The 16682-nt window shown below is 35.9% G+C and overlaps 2 long non-coding RNA genes across 2 annotated transcripts in view; one reads left to right on the top strand and one right to left on the bottom strand.

The window, feature by feature from the left end:
- The window catches only part of LOC145538562 (uncharacterized), an 82539-nt gene extending 75159 nt beyond the window's left edge, over nt 1-7380 (top strand). The window contains exon 3 of the long non-coding RNA XR_014077015.1: nt 7158-7380. This is a non-coding gene — a long non-coding RNA (uncharacterized LOC145538562). The remainder of the gene's footprint in view (nt 1-7157) is intronic.
- LOC145538567 (uncharacterized) overlaps nt 1961-16682 on the bottom strand; it is a 28587-nt gene continuing 13865 nt past the window's right edge. Inside the window, exons 2-3 of the long non-coding RNA XR_014077023.1 lie at nt 5685-5805; nt 1961-3455 (exon numbers count right to left, since the gene is read on the bottom strand). This is a non-coding gene — a long non-coding RNA (uncharacterized LOC145538567). The remainder of the gene's footprint in view (nt 3456-5684; nt 5806-16682) is intronic.

Genomic DNA, 16682 nt, shown 5'->3' with positions numbered 1-16682 from the left:
AATGATTTTTTATAGATAAAAGACTAAAGCCATTTGGAAAGCAGTTGGCTTTCTTCTGTGATCTATTAATACTTCCCAAAAAAAAACAAAGATTTTCTATCACCTAAAATGACATGTTTTGCCCAGAGGGGTAAAAGAAGAAAATCAGCTGGACAGGTAGATGTTGGTTGGTCTGTGAAGCTCGAACACTTTTCAGCATATCACCTACATGGGGCACCCATCAGATTTCTTCCTCAAGAGAAAAGAGACAAAATATTCCATGTCCTAGTTCTCAAGGATTGCCTACAAATAGCTTTTTAAACAAATCTTTGAAAGCAGAGTTCTTTTCTACTGTTACAGCATGCTTAGTACAAATGTAACAACGTGGACTATTTCAAGGTCTTAGTGTTTTTATTTTTTAATCAAATATATATACAATGTGAAGAGTGTCTGATATTAACACTATGTGTATATGAAGTTTCAGAAATCTTTGTAACCTAAAACATAACCAAGTTTTAGTTGTTTAGAAAGGTTGTCTTTAACTCTTGACCAAAATATGCAAGTTTTGCAGTTTTCCAAACCATTAACTATATCAGTAACACAGATATAGAGCAGAATGCTGCAAGTAAAAGGAGCTGAATATGTTTCTTTGTGCTCCCTTATCCTGTGTCCTTCACCAGCATGGCTGGGTCTTATACATTTCAGTCTTTAAGATGTTCACTTAACTTCCCCCCTTCCTTCATTCCAAAGCTGCCGGGGAGGGTTCTAAAGAGGAAAGGGACTATGAGAACTCTAGCATGGCAGCAAGCCATGAGAAGGAAGCAACTAAAAAGATCATTGCAAACTTGCTATATTTGCATATTAATACTGCTGTTTCTATAGTAAACATTTTGGTATTCATTAATATTTTTTTTCCTTTTTTAGGTAAAAATTTTAGGTCTAGAAGCATTCCTTTCATCGTCTCTTCAAAGCACCAGGAAACTCAGATTTTCACAATTTGCACATATAATCTTTAAAACTATGAGAGGTACCTCTATAAGAGAGCATATGTGAAAAATGCAGAGGGGGCTGGGAGCAAAAAGGAAAGAAAACAATGTTAGGTTATACAACTCTTGTATCCTTAAAGACAGCTTGGAGACATGGAAACCATATGTGAACTTTTAGCTAATAAAATAAAATGCCAAAATGTGGTGGCTAAAGCTATTGCACCCAAAATGTAATTGGACATATGCTCATTTACTTGCTTATAATCAAAACATTAAATTAAAAAAAAAACTGTTTTGAATTCAAGCTAGGTGTAAGCGTTGGACAAACTTAATTCATATAATTATCTCACATGGAAAGAATGCATTTGTGCCATGGTGTTATTATTACATTAGGAAAAGTAAACAATGTATAAGCTGGAATAGATAACACTTAAGCAAAACCGAAAAGTTGCTATTGCCCACACTGAATAAAAGGAAAGAACATATTAATTTTACTCTAAGCCGAAGCTATTTTCCAATGAATGTGCTAGTTGGCTAGTGTGCTTGCTGTAGATTGATCATGTTCTCTCAAATGAATGTCAGTCTGTTTAGGTAATCAATACAAATTTCATTCTTCAGTCAAAAATAACAGCTTTTAAGAGTCTGGTGAAATGGCCAATATGTCAGACTTGGTTGCTAAACCCAGTTTATGTACCACATGGATCTAGATTTCTCGTGTAAATTCATTCAAGAATATCAAAGTGGTACTGGACATTCCCTACTTGAAGGCCCTTTTTAATTTGTTGATCTGGTCTATTTATTTTTATTTACTTATTTGTTGGTTGGTTGGTTTATTAAACATTTAGAATAAAGCAAAGTTATTTTGAAAATTAAGAATCCTGAAATGGGTCACAGACACAGACATTAGTTAAGAAATGTAGAAGAATAAATCAGAATTTTAAAGAATTTAAGCAATCATGAGGGGTGTTGAGAAATCTGACTGAATTAGGAGAAAAGAACCATTGACATGCTTTTATTTACTCAGAAAACAGTTGAGTAGGAACTCTGCAGGAGAACAAATGACAGAATTAAGCAGGAAAAGTTAAAACAATCAGGTTTTCTTCCTCAAAACAATGTAATATAAGATGCTAAACAGGCACATACAAAATGTGTAGAGTACACTTTTAAAGCAGCTTTCCAACCCATGTAAGATCGTGATACAAACTGAGTAACAATGACGGGACATGTCAAAAGACAAATATCTTATCTCATGTGGTATGTGGTATGTATCTACATATATGCTTAGCAAAGAATTCATAAGCCATCTATCTGTATATAATCAATAATTTCCTGAAAATTTGTTTCACACTTGGGATACAAAGAATTATCACAGGGTGAAGTTTGTCAGCGAAAATATTTGTATGTAACATAAATTTGCTGGTAGATTGATGAAGGACCATCAGTGGGGAGGACACATACAAGACGTGTGACTGTGGAAGCAGAATCCGAGTGGCTGGGAAAATAAGGTAAAAACTGGAAAGAAGGACATCAGTGGAGCTGGAGAAAAGCGTTCATGGTATGAGATAATGTGGGAAATCAAGAACACTTTAAGGAGCTCAAAAGAAAAAAAAATTACATTAACTTGAATGAAAATCTGAAAATTAGGCTAGTTGATTCAATACTTTAAATTCTATAAATTTGAAGGTTTAAATTAGTTTGGAATTTTGGGTTTTCCTTTTTTTTGCATGCTTGGAGTTATGAAGAATAATCTGGATGGGGCTTCCGGAAGATAGGAAGTAGGCCTTGTGGTTAATTCTGTGGTTTTATATTCAAGATGGACTAGAGGTGGGGCTTTCCATAAAGCATTAAGGCACAGTGTGTCAGCAGTAACAGAAGAAGGAACTCTACCTTCCAGTGTGTAGCCACTGAGTTAGAATGTGGTCTTCACGGCATCTGTTGCTGTTCAGTCGCTAAGTCGCGTCTGACTCTTTGCAGTCCCATGGACTGCAGCATGCCAGGCTTCCCTGTCTTTCACAATCTTTTGGAGTTTGCTCAAACTCATATCCATTGAGTCAGTGATGTCATCCAACCATCTCATCTTCTGTCGCTCCTTTCTCCTCTCCCATCCTCTATCTTTCCCAGCATCAGTGTCTTTTCCAATGCTGCTGCTGCTGCTGCTGCTGCTGCTGCTAAGTTGCTTCAGTTGTGTCCGACTCTGTGCGACCCCATAGACAGCAGCCCACCAGGCTCCCCTGTCCCTAGGATTCTCCAGGCAAGAATACTGGAGTGGGTTGCCATTTCCTTCTCCAATGCATGAAAGTGAAAAGTGAAAGTGAAGTCGCTCAGTTGTATCCGACTCTTAGTGACCCCACAGCCTGCCAGGCTCTTCTGTCCATAGAATTTTCCAGGCAAGAGTACTGGAGTGGGTTGCCATTGCCTTCTCTGCTTTTCCGATGAGATGGTGTCTACAGCACAGAAACTCAAGTGATGAAATGACAATCAATGGATCAGCTGAGAAAATAAGAATCAAAAAAAAAAAAAATTAGGGAAAAGAATCAAAAGATCATATCAATTAATAGAAAGCTAAAAATGACAGAATAAAAATGAAAAATGGCTTCATTTAATTTTCTCTTTCTAAGGAAATAAATTAATATATTAATAAATTTATTAATTTATAAATAAATTAACAAAGAAAGAGTTGAAACTGACTGCTGCTGCTGCTGCTGCTAAGTCACTTCAGTCGTGTCTGACTCTGTGCGACTCCATAGACAGCAGCCCACTAGGCTCCTCTGTCCCTGGGATTCTCCAGGCAGGAATACTGGAGTGGGTTTCCTCTAGAGAATCTCTAATCAACCCTGAGTTTACCCTCCATAGTGAGGAGGTACTAGAACTTCCTAAATCAGTAACCAGTGTAGCTGCCAGCAGCAATTCTCAATGCTTATTTTAAAAATCTTAAGCACAGTTTACCAATTCTTGTTAAAAGTTCCAAATACAAATCTTGAATACATATGACATATGTTGAAATATCTGAAGAAGGGAATGGCAACCTACTTCAGTTTTCTTGCCTAGGGAATCCTATGGACAGAGGAGCCTATTGGGATATCATCCATGGGGTTGCAAAGAGTCAGTCACGACTGAGCAACTAAGATACACACACATATTGAAATATAAAGATAATCTATAAGTATATATTGGATTCTCCCATTTATTAAATGTTAATTATTTGCCAGGCAATATGTCAAGTGACTTAGTTATACCATAGTGGTTAAAAATATAGCCTTTGGCTTCCAATTGCATAGAATAAAATTCTAACTTTGTCGTTACCAACTTTGTTAGCTTCAGCTAAGAGTGCTTTCTCTTAGTTTTCTTATCCTTACAATTCAAATAGTAACATTTGCTTTATTCCTTATAGGATTATTATAAAAATTATTAAATTGAAAGCCATAAACAAAAAGCTTAGAACAGTGCCCAGCATGTAATAAGCACTCGATATGTATTACTACTCACAGTTCCACAAAGGATATAAAATTTGAAGCTAATGAATTTTAAGGATTTTGTCTAAGGTCGTCTATCTACTTAGTAGTGGAGCTGGGATTTTAACCTGGGTATGTCTAGCTAGTCTGTCTTCATTACTTAGTACTCACAACTTAGCCATCTGTCTTACCTTTCATTTAACTGGCTCACCAGGCCTCAGTTCACAGCAAAGGGCCAGCCTCACAGAGCTCCATTTCCCTCCTGCCCAGACTGTCAAACGTTCCTTAGTCTCCCCTGACCTCTGCAGAATTCAGTGAACCCAATCTATAGATCCAAAAACTTAACTCATTAAAAAAAGAGTTTCAATGTCTCCAGAAGAATCAGAATGGCTCTTCACTTTGTTTGTTTGCTTAGGATCATGTAACCTTCCAAGGAAAACATTTACAGTTTTGGAGAGGGGTTGATTTTCAGTGTTAAAAAAAAATTGACATGATAACTGGACAGAGTTGGCTCCAGAGGGGGCAACAGCACATAAAATCATGAGACACTTCAACCATCCTGTTAAAGTTAGAAAAATCCATTACCAAGTTGTAGAAAGAAAACAACTTGCGGAAATATCATCGAGGGCCGACCGTTTCCAATCACTGGTACTCCATTCATTATAAGCTCGAGTGGTTCCAGGAACAACAGAAGACCGTGCACTGTTACAATGCCAAGGACAAGAAAGGCAACTCAGCCTGTCGGGCTGACTTCCCCTCACAGCAATCCCAAACATTTCAGGCTTCGCTTCCCTTGCCCAGATGACTTAGTCATTGGGAAAGAGAAACCCCTGCCAAGGACTCCTTCCTGGGAGAAGCCTCACTGCTCTCTCGTGGACCATTGGTGGATCCCCACAGTCCTAGGCTGAGCACACACCAGCTCTGTTTGGAAGGGACAGGGACGGCTTTTCATTCATTTTTATTCTAGCTTCCTTTAGTTCCTTATTTTAACTCTACTCACTACTTTGTAATGACCTATAGGAGAAAAGAATCTAAAAAAATAGTAGATACGTGTAAATGTATAACTGATTCACTTTGCTGTACACCTGAAACTAACACAGCATTGTAAATCAACTATGTGTCAATAAAAAAATTTTTTAAAGAGCTTCCAAAAGTTCAACATTGTCATTGCACAGTATCTCTAATTCTTATACTAACCTACAAAACTGTTTCATTGTCTAGAGGAAGAAAATGATGCTCATAATATTAAGTTTAAAAGGATACATACTAGCAAGAGACAGAAATGGTGCTTGGACCCAGGTCTGCTGAATTCCAAGGTCCATGACTTTTCATATGGCAGAGTTGAGGGTGGTTTGGAGGGATGAAAAATCCAGGCAACAGTATAGAACCTGCAGTAGAATATAGGGAAATGGTGTTTTGTTTGAGCAAATCAAAAAAAAAATGATGCCAGTGAAAGAAATGAAAAATTTCTGTGAAGAGAGCATCTGGATAAGACAGGGTGGAAAAAATCTTGTGTAGTAAATATTTTCTTACAAAACAATGGGTGGGTCAAGGGAAGATAGGATTCTAGCTTACCTGGAGGTCCCACATATCAGCTTTAAGCAGACACGTCAATGGTGAAAATGAATAAAATATGTAACCATACTGAAGGATTACTTTTAATTTCCATTTGACATGCTTTTGTTTTCCTCAAATTTTTATACTGAAATAATTAAATTTTTGATGAGCTTAAACACACACATCCCAAACCTGCTCTGTGAATTTATTTAGCCATATGTTTATGAGTTAAATCTTGCTAATGAGATCTTAAACTTGGCAAAGACTCTCTAAATATTAAGTCTAGATATTGTTTTGATATGAACACCCTGATATTGTTATTAATAAGACTATATTAAGGCTATATGTTAAAGACACAATTCTCCAAAAATAAAAGTTTCTCAATTTTGAGAGGGTGTTATTTGATACATGAATTTGAGCAAACTCTGGGAGACTGTAGGGGACAGAGGAACCCAGTGTGCTGCAGTCCATGGGGTCACAAAGAGTTGGACACAACTTGGTGACTGAAAACAACAACCACATTACTTGGTTCACCTATCTGGTAAAATTGCTTAAATATGTTAAACAGCCGTATGAAAAGAACTAGTAACTGGAGTTTATCACTCAGAGATGCCTTGAAGTTTCTCCCACTACAGTAGAGCTCAGAGCTGTTATTATAAACCTACATACTTATCACAGGTTCTGGATTTATCCCTTAGTTTTTCTTTTTTTCTCTAAAAATTTTGCATTTAGAATAATAAAATTGGTTTCACTGATTCACTCCCCATTTTGCATTCTCTTTAGGGTTTTGTTCTAGTATGTCTAGCCCAAGAAAGAATTTATGCAGGACTTGAGTTAGGAAACAGATGGTATTGAATATGTTTCTCTTCTTTAAGCCCTCTCCCTTCCTTATCCAAACAGAGAAAAGACAGATCTGTTTTCTCCTACTCAAAAGGAGAAGAGTGAAATCCAAATCCTCCAAAAAAGAGACAGAATGCTGTTCTACCTCACTATTCACTCCTACTTCAAACTTTAACTTTTGGACTCACATCATTTTTAGAATGTTAAACCATTTTTCAGAGACATTATCCTCCCAAGGGGTAGGTGAGGATTAGTTCCAGTTGAAGCAACATTCAAACACACAACTTTTGGAAAAACAAAGCAAAACAAACAGGCTGGACATCATTTTTCTCTTTCTTTTTAGACAATGAAGATTATAACATTGAAAACCATCCAGTCTGCGGCATCTCAGGCTGTACTCCCTGGACCCTCCTATCGGCCAAAGAGAAGTTTGGGAAGACAAGAGCAGTTGAGAAGTTGCCAGTTAAGAAGTCAGTTTGGAAGCCACTTTAAACCAAAGTTGTGTAATCAGAACTGTTGGTCTTTAGTACGTGTTTGAGTAATATATTAAATAGCATTAACATGGACAGTAAAACTCTTGCATTATTTTCTTCCCTTGGGGCTTATAATGCAAAACTTCATTGACTAGAGCCAGTTTGGTAAATGGAGCAGAAAATGCCTGTAGAACTGATGTAATGTTATGAAGAAAGTGGAGCATAAGATGGCATATAAACTCTTAATAGCATTGTTTTCTAGATTCTCCATGTGCAGCAAAGTGGAGATTGTAGCTATTTTAAAGGAATGGCTGATTACAATTAAAGCACCAGCGTGTACGTTTCCTGGCACACGTATGACTGTGGGGCACCAATTAGACTTCATTTCATCAAGCTTTAATTTCATGTTCAGCCCCTTAAAAGTTCCATATCTCTTAAATATGCTGCCAGCAACCTGTTATCTGGTATAATGAAAAGCTGTGTAACCACTCACCAAATAAAATCCCATATAAAACCTAAACCTCAGTTTCACTTTTCAGGCACTGGTTTCATTGCTGCTTCTACCCACTTTTTCTCTCTGCCAGAGCCTCTAATGAGCAGCAACTCAAGTCAAACCCTGCCAAGTGTGAGCAGGTGGGGTTGATGGGATGTGAAATGTAGTTTGCCTGTAACCAGACTACCATTCGCTGGCAGGACCACATGGACATTAAGGCAAGAGCAAAAGAATTTAGGCAGGATGTTTATAAATAAGATTGAAAATAAATAATCCTGCTTAATGATACTACATTATTCATTTGAGCAATACTCAATGTATTTAAATTAATATTTAAAGACATATTTCCTGAAAGAGTTTCTTTGTACTTTGTTAAATGAAAAATAAGTAAATTTCTAGAGGGAGGAGCACGTTTCTGGCTCTCTTCACAAAGTCCAGAAAGCAGAAGCTGTTTGGATGATATGACCATCCATTCATTCTTTTGTTCATGCACTTACTTTAAAACAAAAACCAAGAAATTCCGAACTAATTAATCTTAGCTATTTCTCAGACAAATCAGTAAATATAGCTGTGGTTTATGAAACAAAAGCAAGATTATTTTACTGTTACTTTGATTTGATTATCTAATAAATTTTTAACAGAAAGATATTATATTTTCATGGCTAATACTACGTTTGGTTTCAATTATGCTCTATATATTTTATGAGAAGGAAGAAATATGCTAAAGAAACTCAAGGGTGAATGTGAGAATCAAAACAGATGACGTGATGTGGAAGGCGTTTTCAAAGTGGTGAAACATTTCACAGACTTACAAGCTTATTATTATCTTTTCAGGTAAAATGGTGTAAGGAAGAGAATAGACAAAAAGTGGAGAGTCAAGTATAATCTATGCAACTAGCCAATGTGTGGACCTGTGTAGGTCATTTACAGTCTTAAAGACTTAGTTTCTGCTTATTTAAATGGTCCTTCTAATAACTGCCTTATCCATCTGCCACTCGAGCTTTCTGTAAGAGTCAAATGTATTTAAAAGCAATTTTTTGAACTGTAAAGCAGAATAAATAATTTCAAAATTTATAAAATGTGTTCTTCTTGATTACAGTCACTATTTGGGAGGACGAAAACCTCAGCTAAATTTCAGAAATAGGGAAATTTCAGAAGCCTATTTCATACAAATGCAGGAATTCAATCACTTCTAAAATTTCATTTTTAAGTGTGATTAGTATAAATAAAAACCTCCGTCCAATTAGATGTCTTTGAACTAGAAGTAAATCACAAATCCAATTTATAAATTTTTATTGACTTATGGTGTTGATAATAAATTATTTTTAAATTTACATTTTTCCTTTTAATACATGTAAAAGAAAAGCAAAATACATGTATCATACAATGTAATAACAAATATGTTATGAGACATAACAACACATATACCCAATAACCATGAGCCTAAGAACTAGAACATAAGTAAGAATGTATATATTAGACAGTCCTGGCAGGAAACAGATGAGATACAGTGGTTTAACTGAAAAGAACTAATACTGGACCAGCAATGACTAGGAGTTCCCATATCTTCTCCAATTTTTGTGTTGTCAAATTCTAAGTTTCTGCCAATCGAGTGGGTAAAATTGCAGTTATCTCATTGCATCTTAATTTTTATTCCCCTTACTATGAATAAGATTGGACTTTTCCCCATAATTTTGCTTGATGAAATGTTTCCTCTTTTGTGAAACTCGTTTTCATATCTTTTGCTCAGTTTTATGTAGAATAATTGTAAATATGATTGACTTATGAGTTTTTTTTTAATATTTGATACAATAGTCTTTTGGTGATTGTATGTATATTGCAAATATCTCCCCAGAACTTGTGGCTTTATTTTCACTTTCCTTTAAGATCCAGAAGTTGTTAATTTAATGTAATCATAGTCATTAAACTTTTGTGGTTAATACTTTTTTTGCATCATTTAGGGAAGTTTTCTTTATCCTAATTTCAGAGGGACCTCTCTTACATTTTCTTTTTTTTACTTTATATTGAAGGATACCCAATTAACAATGTTGTAATAGTTGCAAGTGGACAGCAAAGGGACTCAGCCATATATATACAAGGGAATCATCATCCCCTAAAATCCCCTCCCATCCAGGCTGCCACATAGTATGAGCAGAGTTCCTTACGCCATACAGTAGGATCTTGTTAGTTATCCAATTTAAATATAACAGTATGTACATATCAATACCAAATTTCATTTAATTTTACCTTCATATAGACATCTTTAATTCCTTTAGCAATTATTTTTATTATTGTGAGAGGAAGGGGCCAATTTAATTTTTTAAATACGAATTTTCTTTATAAAGCCACAATCATTGAACAGTCTTTCAGCTCCCTAGCTATCTGAGATGACAACCCTGTATTTATCAAGTTCTATTCTGTGATTTACTTCTAGTTACCTGGGGCTTCCCAGGTAACTCAGTGGTAAAGAACCCACTTGTCAATGCAGGAGACAGACACAGGAAATGTGGATTTGATCCCTGGGTTGGAAATATCCCCTGCAGGAGGAAATGGCAATCCACTCCAGTAGTCCTGCCTGGAAAATCTCATGGATAGAGGAGCCTGGTGTGCTACATGGAGTCACAAATAGCTGAACTCGACTGAGCAACAATACTCTGTGCCTTAGCCTGTATTCTGTCCCTGAACCTGCATTCTGTCCTATGGGTCAACGTATCTATCCATGTGCCAATCCCACACTTTCTTACTTACTCTGACTTTATCTTAATTCTTAATATCTGATAGAAAAAAATCATCCCTCTTTATTTTTCTCCTTCGTGAATGTCTTAATAAATCTTAGCTCTTTTCTTTTCTGTAAATATTAGAATCTGATTTTAAAATCTATATAAAACTCTGTTAGAATTTTAATTAGAATGGCATTAAAGCTATAGATTAATTTGGAGACATTTGATATCTCTATAAAAGTGACTATTATCTACATAGAAAACATCTCTTCATTGATTTAGGTCTTGGTAAAATTATTTGGATAAAGTATTAAAATATTATTAAGTCCTGCACACCTTTTGTTTGATTTCCCCAATAGATTATATATTTTATTGCTATTACAAATGATATTTATGGAAATACTTATTTTCTGATCTGTGTTACTATTTCTTTTTCTTTTTTTTTATCTGTGTTACTATTTCATAATGATGCAGGTGATTGTTGCATTTTAATTTAGTATTCTAACTTGCACTATATACTCATATTATCCTCAACAACTCAGATCCTTTTGGTGTTATTCCTTTTTGATGTCTTTAATTTCTTTTTATTTTCTTACTGAGGACCAATTAGGATCGTTGAGGATTGCCTAAGAGTCTAATATAAATGCAAGCAATTTTGTAACTATTTTAAGTGTGCTTGAGAAGAATGTATATGCTATAATTTAGGAAGTATTATAATAAATATTTCTACTACATCAAACTTTCTAAAATTCCTCTATGTCTATATTAATTCTTTTCAGCTTTGACTTATCAACAATTAAAAATATATTACAATTTTCATTATGGAAATAGAATTATCAATTTCACCTGGAAGCCTACTCATTTTTTTCTCTATATATTTTGAAGTCATTTTATCAGGTTTTTCAATTGGTATCTTTCTAATATGAACTGAACAATTAGTATTAGCTAATGATCCTCTTTATAACTAGTAGAGCTATTAAAAATCTTCTAATACATTTACTTGGAAAAACCATTTAAATCATTTTTAAATGTGCAATTCAGTGGCGTTAGACCTTAACAATGTTTTGCTACCATCACAACTATCCATTTCCAGAATTTTTTTTTAATCAATGCAGACAAACTGTGTACCCACCAAATAGTAACTCCCAACCCCTCATCCAGAAAAACATCTACTTCTGCTTCATTGACTACACTAAAGCCTTTGACTGTGTGGATCACAGCAAGCTGTGGAAAATTCTTAAAGAGATGGGAATACCAGGCCACCTTACATGCCTCCTGAGAAACCTTATGTAGGTCAAGAAGCAACAGTTAGAACCAGACAAGGAACAATGGACTGATTCAAAATTGAAAAGGAGTATGTTAAGGCTGTATATTGTCACCCTGCTCATTTAATTTTTATGCAGATTGTGTCTGTGTGTGTGTAGTTGTTCAGTGCAACCTGACCTCATGAACTGTATCCTGCAAGGCTTCTCTGTCCATGGGATACTTAAGGCAAGAATACTAGAGTGCATTGCCATTCCCTTCTCCAGGGGATCTTCCCAACCTAGGGATCGAACCTGGGTCACCTGCATTGCAGGCAGATTCTTTACCCTCTGAGCCATTAGGGAAGCCCTCTATAAAGAGTACATGAGGCAAAATGCCAGGCTGGATGAAGCACAAGCTGGAATCAAGATTATGGGGAGAAATATCAACAACCTCAGATATAGATACCACCACCCTAATGGCAGAAAGTGAAGTGGAACTAAAGAGCCTCTTGATGAAGGTGAAAGAGGAGAGTGAAAAAACTGGCTTACAACTCAACACTCAAAAAACTAAGATCATGGCATCAAGTCTTATCACTTCATGGCAAAATGATGGGGAAACAATGGAAAGAGTTGAGAGACTTTGTTTTTTGGGGCTCCAAAATCACTGCAGATGGTGATTGCAGCCATGAAATTAAAAGACACTTACTCCTTGGAAGAAAAGCTATGACCAACCTAGACAGCATATTAAAAAGCAGAGACATTACTTTGTCGACGAAGATCTGTCTAGTCAAAACTATGGTTTTCCCAGTAGTCATGTATGGATGTGAAAGTTGTACCATAAAGAAGGCTGAGGGCTGAAGAATTGATGCTTTCAAAATATGGTGCTGGAGAAGACTCTCGAGAGTCCCTTGGACAGCAAGAAGATCAAACCAGTCAATCCTAAAGGAATTCAGCCCTAAATATTCATTGGAAGTACTGATGCTAAAGCTGAAGCTTCAGTACTTTGGCCACCTGATGCGAAGAGCTGACTCATTGGAAAAGACCCTGATGCTGGGAAAGACTGAAGGAAGGAGGAGATGGGGGCAACAGAGGATGAGATGGTTGGATGGCATCATCAACTCGATGGACATGAGTTTGAGGAAGCTCCGGGAGATAGTGAAGGACAGGGAAGCCTGGTGGGCTGCAGTCCCATCATGGGGTCACAAAGAGTCAGACACAACTGAGCGACTGAACAACAAACTCCCTCATATGACCAACCCGTGGTAACCTCTATTCTACTTTTTGTTTCTACGAATGTGTCTCTTCTATCAGTTCAGTTCAGTCACTCAGTCGTGTCCAACTCTTTGTGACCCCGTGGATTGCAGCACACCAGGATTCCCTGTCCATCACCAATTCCCAGAGCTTGCTCAAACTCACATCCATCTAGTCAGTGATGTCATCCAGCCATCTCAGCCTCTGTCGTCCCCTTTTCCTTCTGCCTTCAATCTTTCTCACCATCAGGGTCTTTTCCAAGGAGTCAGTTCTTTGCATCAGGTGGGCGAAGTATTGGAGCTTCAGCTTCAGCATCAGTTTTTCCAATGAATATTCAAGGTTGATTTCCTTTAGGATTGACTGGTTGGATCTTCTTGCAGTCCAAGGGACTCTCAATATATAAAGTCTATTCTGTGATGTAACTTATTTCTCCCACAAGTAGAATTATACAATATTTGCTCTTTTTGGCTGGCTTATTTTAGTTAGCTTAATTTTTTCAAGGTTTATCCATGTTGCACCATGTAATCTAGTATAACTTTTCATTTTAAAGTCTATTTTTACTGATATCACATTACTTGGCAGCATTCTCTTAGCTAGCATTTACCTGGTATATCATTTCAAATCTTTTGCTATCACCTTTTCTTTGTGCATTAAGATTATCTCTTATAAAAATCACATATGGCTTTATTTCCTTAGTCCAATCTAAAGAATCTTCCTGACAAATCAAAATTATGATTATTGACATTGGCTGATAAAATTTTTATATTCAGATTTTTATATCCTTTTTTTCCCTTTCTTAAAGGCTTTTAAAAATTGATTGAGGCTGAAATTTCTGTGATTGTTTTTATTTTTTTATTGTATTTCTGTTTTTCTGCACTGCTTTGGAAATTGCAACCCTTATTTTATTATATTTAACTTAAAATCTAAAGCTGAACAATGTATTAATTCCTACTTTTCAACCAGAAATGTCTTAAAGAATGTATCAAATGGTCTGTGTTGCTTCTTTAGGGACATTAGTCTAAGTCTCTACTATAGACCAATAACACACATTATATTATCATTTGTTATGGAGTAATATGGAATGTATGTTTGTGTACCCCCTTACATTTATATGTTAATATTCTACACCCCAAAGTGATGGAAATAGGATGTGGGGCCTTTGGAGGTACTTAGTTCAGAAAGGTTGGGCCCTCATGAATGGGATTAGGGCCCTTTAAAAAGGACCCCAGAGAGCTCTCCTGCCTTCTTCTGCCATGTGAGGCACAGTGAGAAGATACTTATCTATTGATTAGGGAGTGGGCCCTCACTGGCACTAAATCTGCCAGCACACTGAGCCTGGACTTGCCACCTTCCACTCTGCAAAATACATGCTTCTGTTTAAACCACCCAGTCTATGGTAGTTTATTAAGCATCCTGAACAGAATAAGACAAGAAGTATGAACACTATGAACTAGAAAATGTAGCATGTAATACCATAGATTGGAATTTTTAAAAACATGGCCTCAAGTACTGGCTCACAATTACTTGACCTTGAGCAAGTTCCTTATAGCCTGTAAGTCAAAATTATTTCTATAAGTAAGACAAATGTACTAATATCTACCATGAAGCACTAATTTATTTATTTGTTCATTTATTTATTGGATAAATATATGTTTGAGCTAATATGTGACTGTTCTGTACTAAATGTTGGGTGTGCAGTAATAGACAGAATGTATTTATTTCCTGCCCTCATAAAATTTACAATCTTGGGAATACAGAATTTTGAAAAATTTTATAAAAATATCTGAGACAAATTCTCAGAAGAAATTGACATGCAATAAGAGGCTGTTTTAGTGATACTGCATATGAAATGTATGGAATGTAGTAAACAATAAATGATGGGAGTAATATTATGAATAATAACTTCCCATAATTTTAGAGTGATTATTTATCATAAATAAACAATAAGTGAACACTATGCTATATAATGAAATAGTTACATTGTTAAAGGCATTACATTTATCTTAATGATGTCAAAATATTTGATTTGTGATTTTCAAAAGTAGAACTCAATGCATCATGAAATTGGACAAAAATATTTTTACCAATAGCCAATATCTTTTTTATTAGTTTCATCACTATGTAGAATTCCGTTCATATGACATTCATCTTGCATTTTCCAAGGGAACAGTTTAATATCTCAAATCTATTCACAAATTTTCATAATTTCTTACATTTTTTAAAAAAATTCAGCATTATCGTTTGCTCATTCAATCATTCAGTAAATTATTATTACTGAACATTTACTATGCACTACAAGTGTGCTATACCAGGGGTCATGTCATGGCATTTTGCAGTAGAATTTGAGAACTGGGCAGTTAGGGGGTGGGGTAGCCCAGAAATAAGAGTGTGAGATATTTGACACAATTTACCAGATTATGAGTCATACCATTTTGTTTTATAAAGACAGAATAGAAATCAATTAATTTTCTATTCACTACACATTTGTCACTGCAACTCATGCTTCCTTAGTGGCTCAGACATAAAGAATCTGCCTGTAATGAGGGAGACCTGGGTTCGATTCCTGGGTTGGGAAGGTCCCCTGGAGGAGGGCATAGCAACCCACTCCAGTATTCTTGTCTGGAGAATCCCCACGGACAGAGGAGCCTAGTGGGCTACAGTCTATGGGGTCGCAACGAGTCGGACATGACTGAGCGACTAGGCACAGGACAGCAGCACACGTTTATCAGCTGTCTACTATGCATCAGGCCGTTGTCCAAGATTCTGGGAATGCAACAACTAACCCTCTCTCCCTGCTCCGAAACTGTTAACAGTTAATTGGGAATTATGGATGAGTATAATCCAGTGTGATACTAGGAAGATCAATAACCCTCTCTCCCTGCTCTGAAATTATTAACAGTTAATTGGGAATTACGGATGAGTATAATCCAGTGTGATACTAGGAAGATCAATATAACAGAAACAGAGCGTAGTATTTAGAATACTTTAGTACAAGGATTCTAAAATAATTCTTAGACCAGGAGAAGCAAACCTTACCAGATTCCACACTGCTTTATTCTAATTGTTTTTGTCTGCTTTAAAGAACAGTTACTCTAAAATGTTCTCTGAAAAAAATATCAAGATGAAACTGTTGAAACCATGTCATAGAAATCCGTTTTTGCAAGAAATTTGAGAAATAATCTTTATGCTTATGATCTGAGGAGAGAAACAAAGGATATCTGGAAAATTGACATATCTTGGTACATTCAATATTTATATCCAACTCAACCAGTGTAATTTTAAACTTATCTACGAGTTCAGTTTACCTACTTTTTAAAAAAGTGATAAATCAACAATTTTGCAGGCCAAGGGAAGGAATTTTTTGTGGATGGCAAATAAAAAAAAACACACAAAAACTTTAAAGTATTAGGCACTAAGTCTAGTTTAGCTATGATTGTATTTTTCAGGAATTAAAATTCTCTGGAATATTTGACACTTGGAATTTATCAAATTCATCCTTAAAATGATAATGATTGGCTGATCAAATAATAATTGGATTAGCCCAATAGTACAAATAATTACTGAGAAAATTGAATAATCTAACCCCAAAGAGTGGATATTTGTCAGTGAAAAAAAAAACAACAGAACGTGTTAGTCTCTCAATTGTGTCCAAGTCCTTGCAACCCCATGGACTGTAGCCCACCAGGC

Source organism: Giraffa tippelskirchi, chromosome 2 (genome assembly GCF_054371585.1).
Source record: "Giraffa tippelskirchi isolate mGirTip1 chromosome 2, T2T-mGirTip1v1.2.pri, whole genome shotgun sequence".
In the NCBI taxonomy this organism is placed as follows: Eukaryota; Metazoa; Chordata; class Mammalia; order Artiodactyla; family Giraffidae; genus Giraffa; species Giraffa tippelskirchi.
Note: the sequence above shows the minus strand (reverse complement) of the source record. Positions and strands in the feature narration are given on the sequence as shown.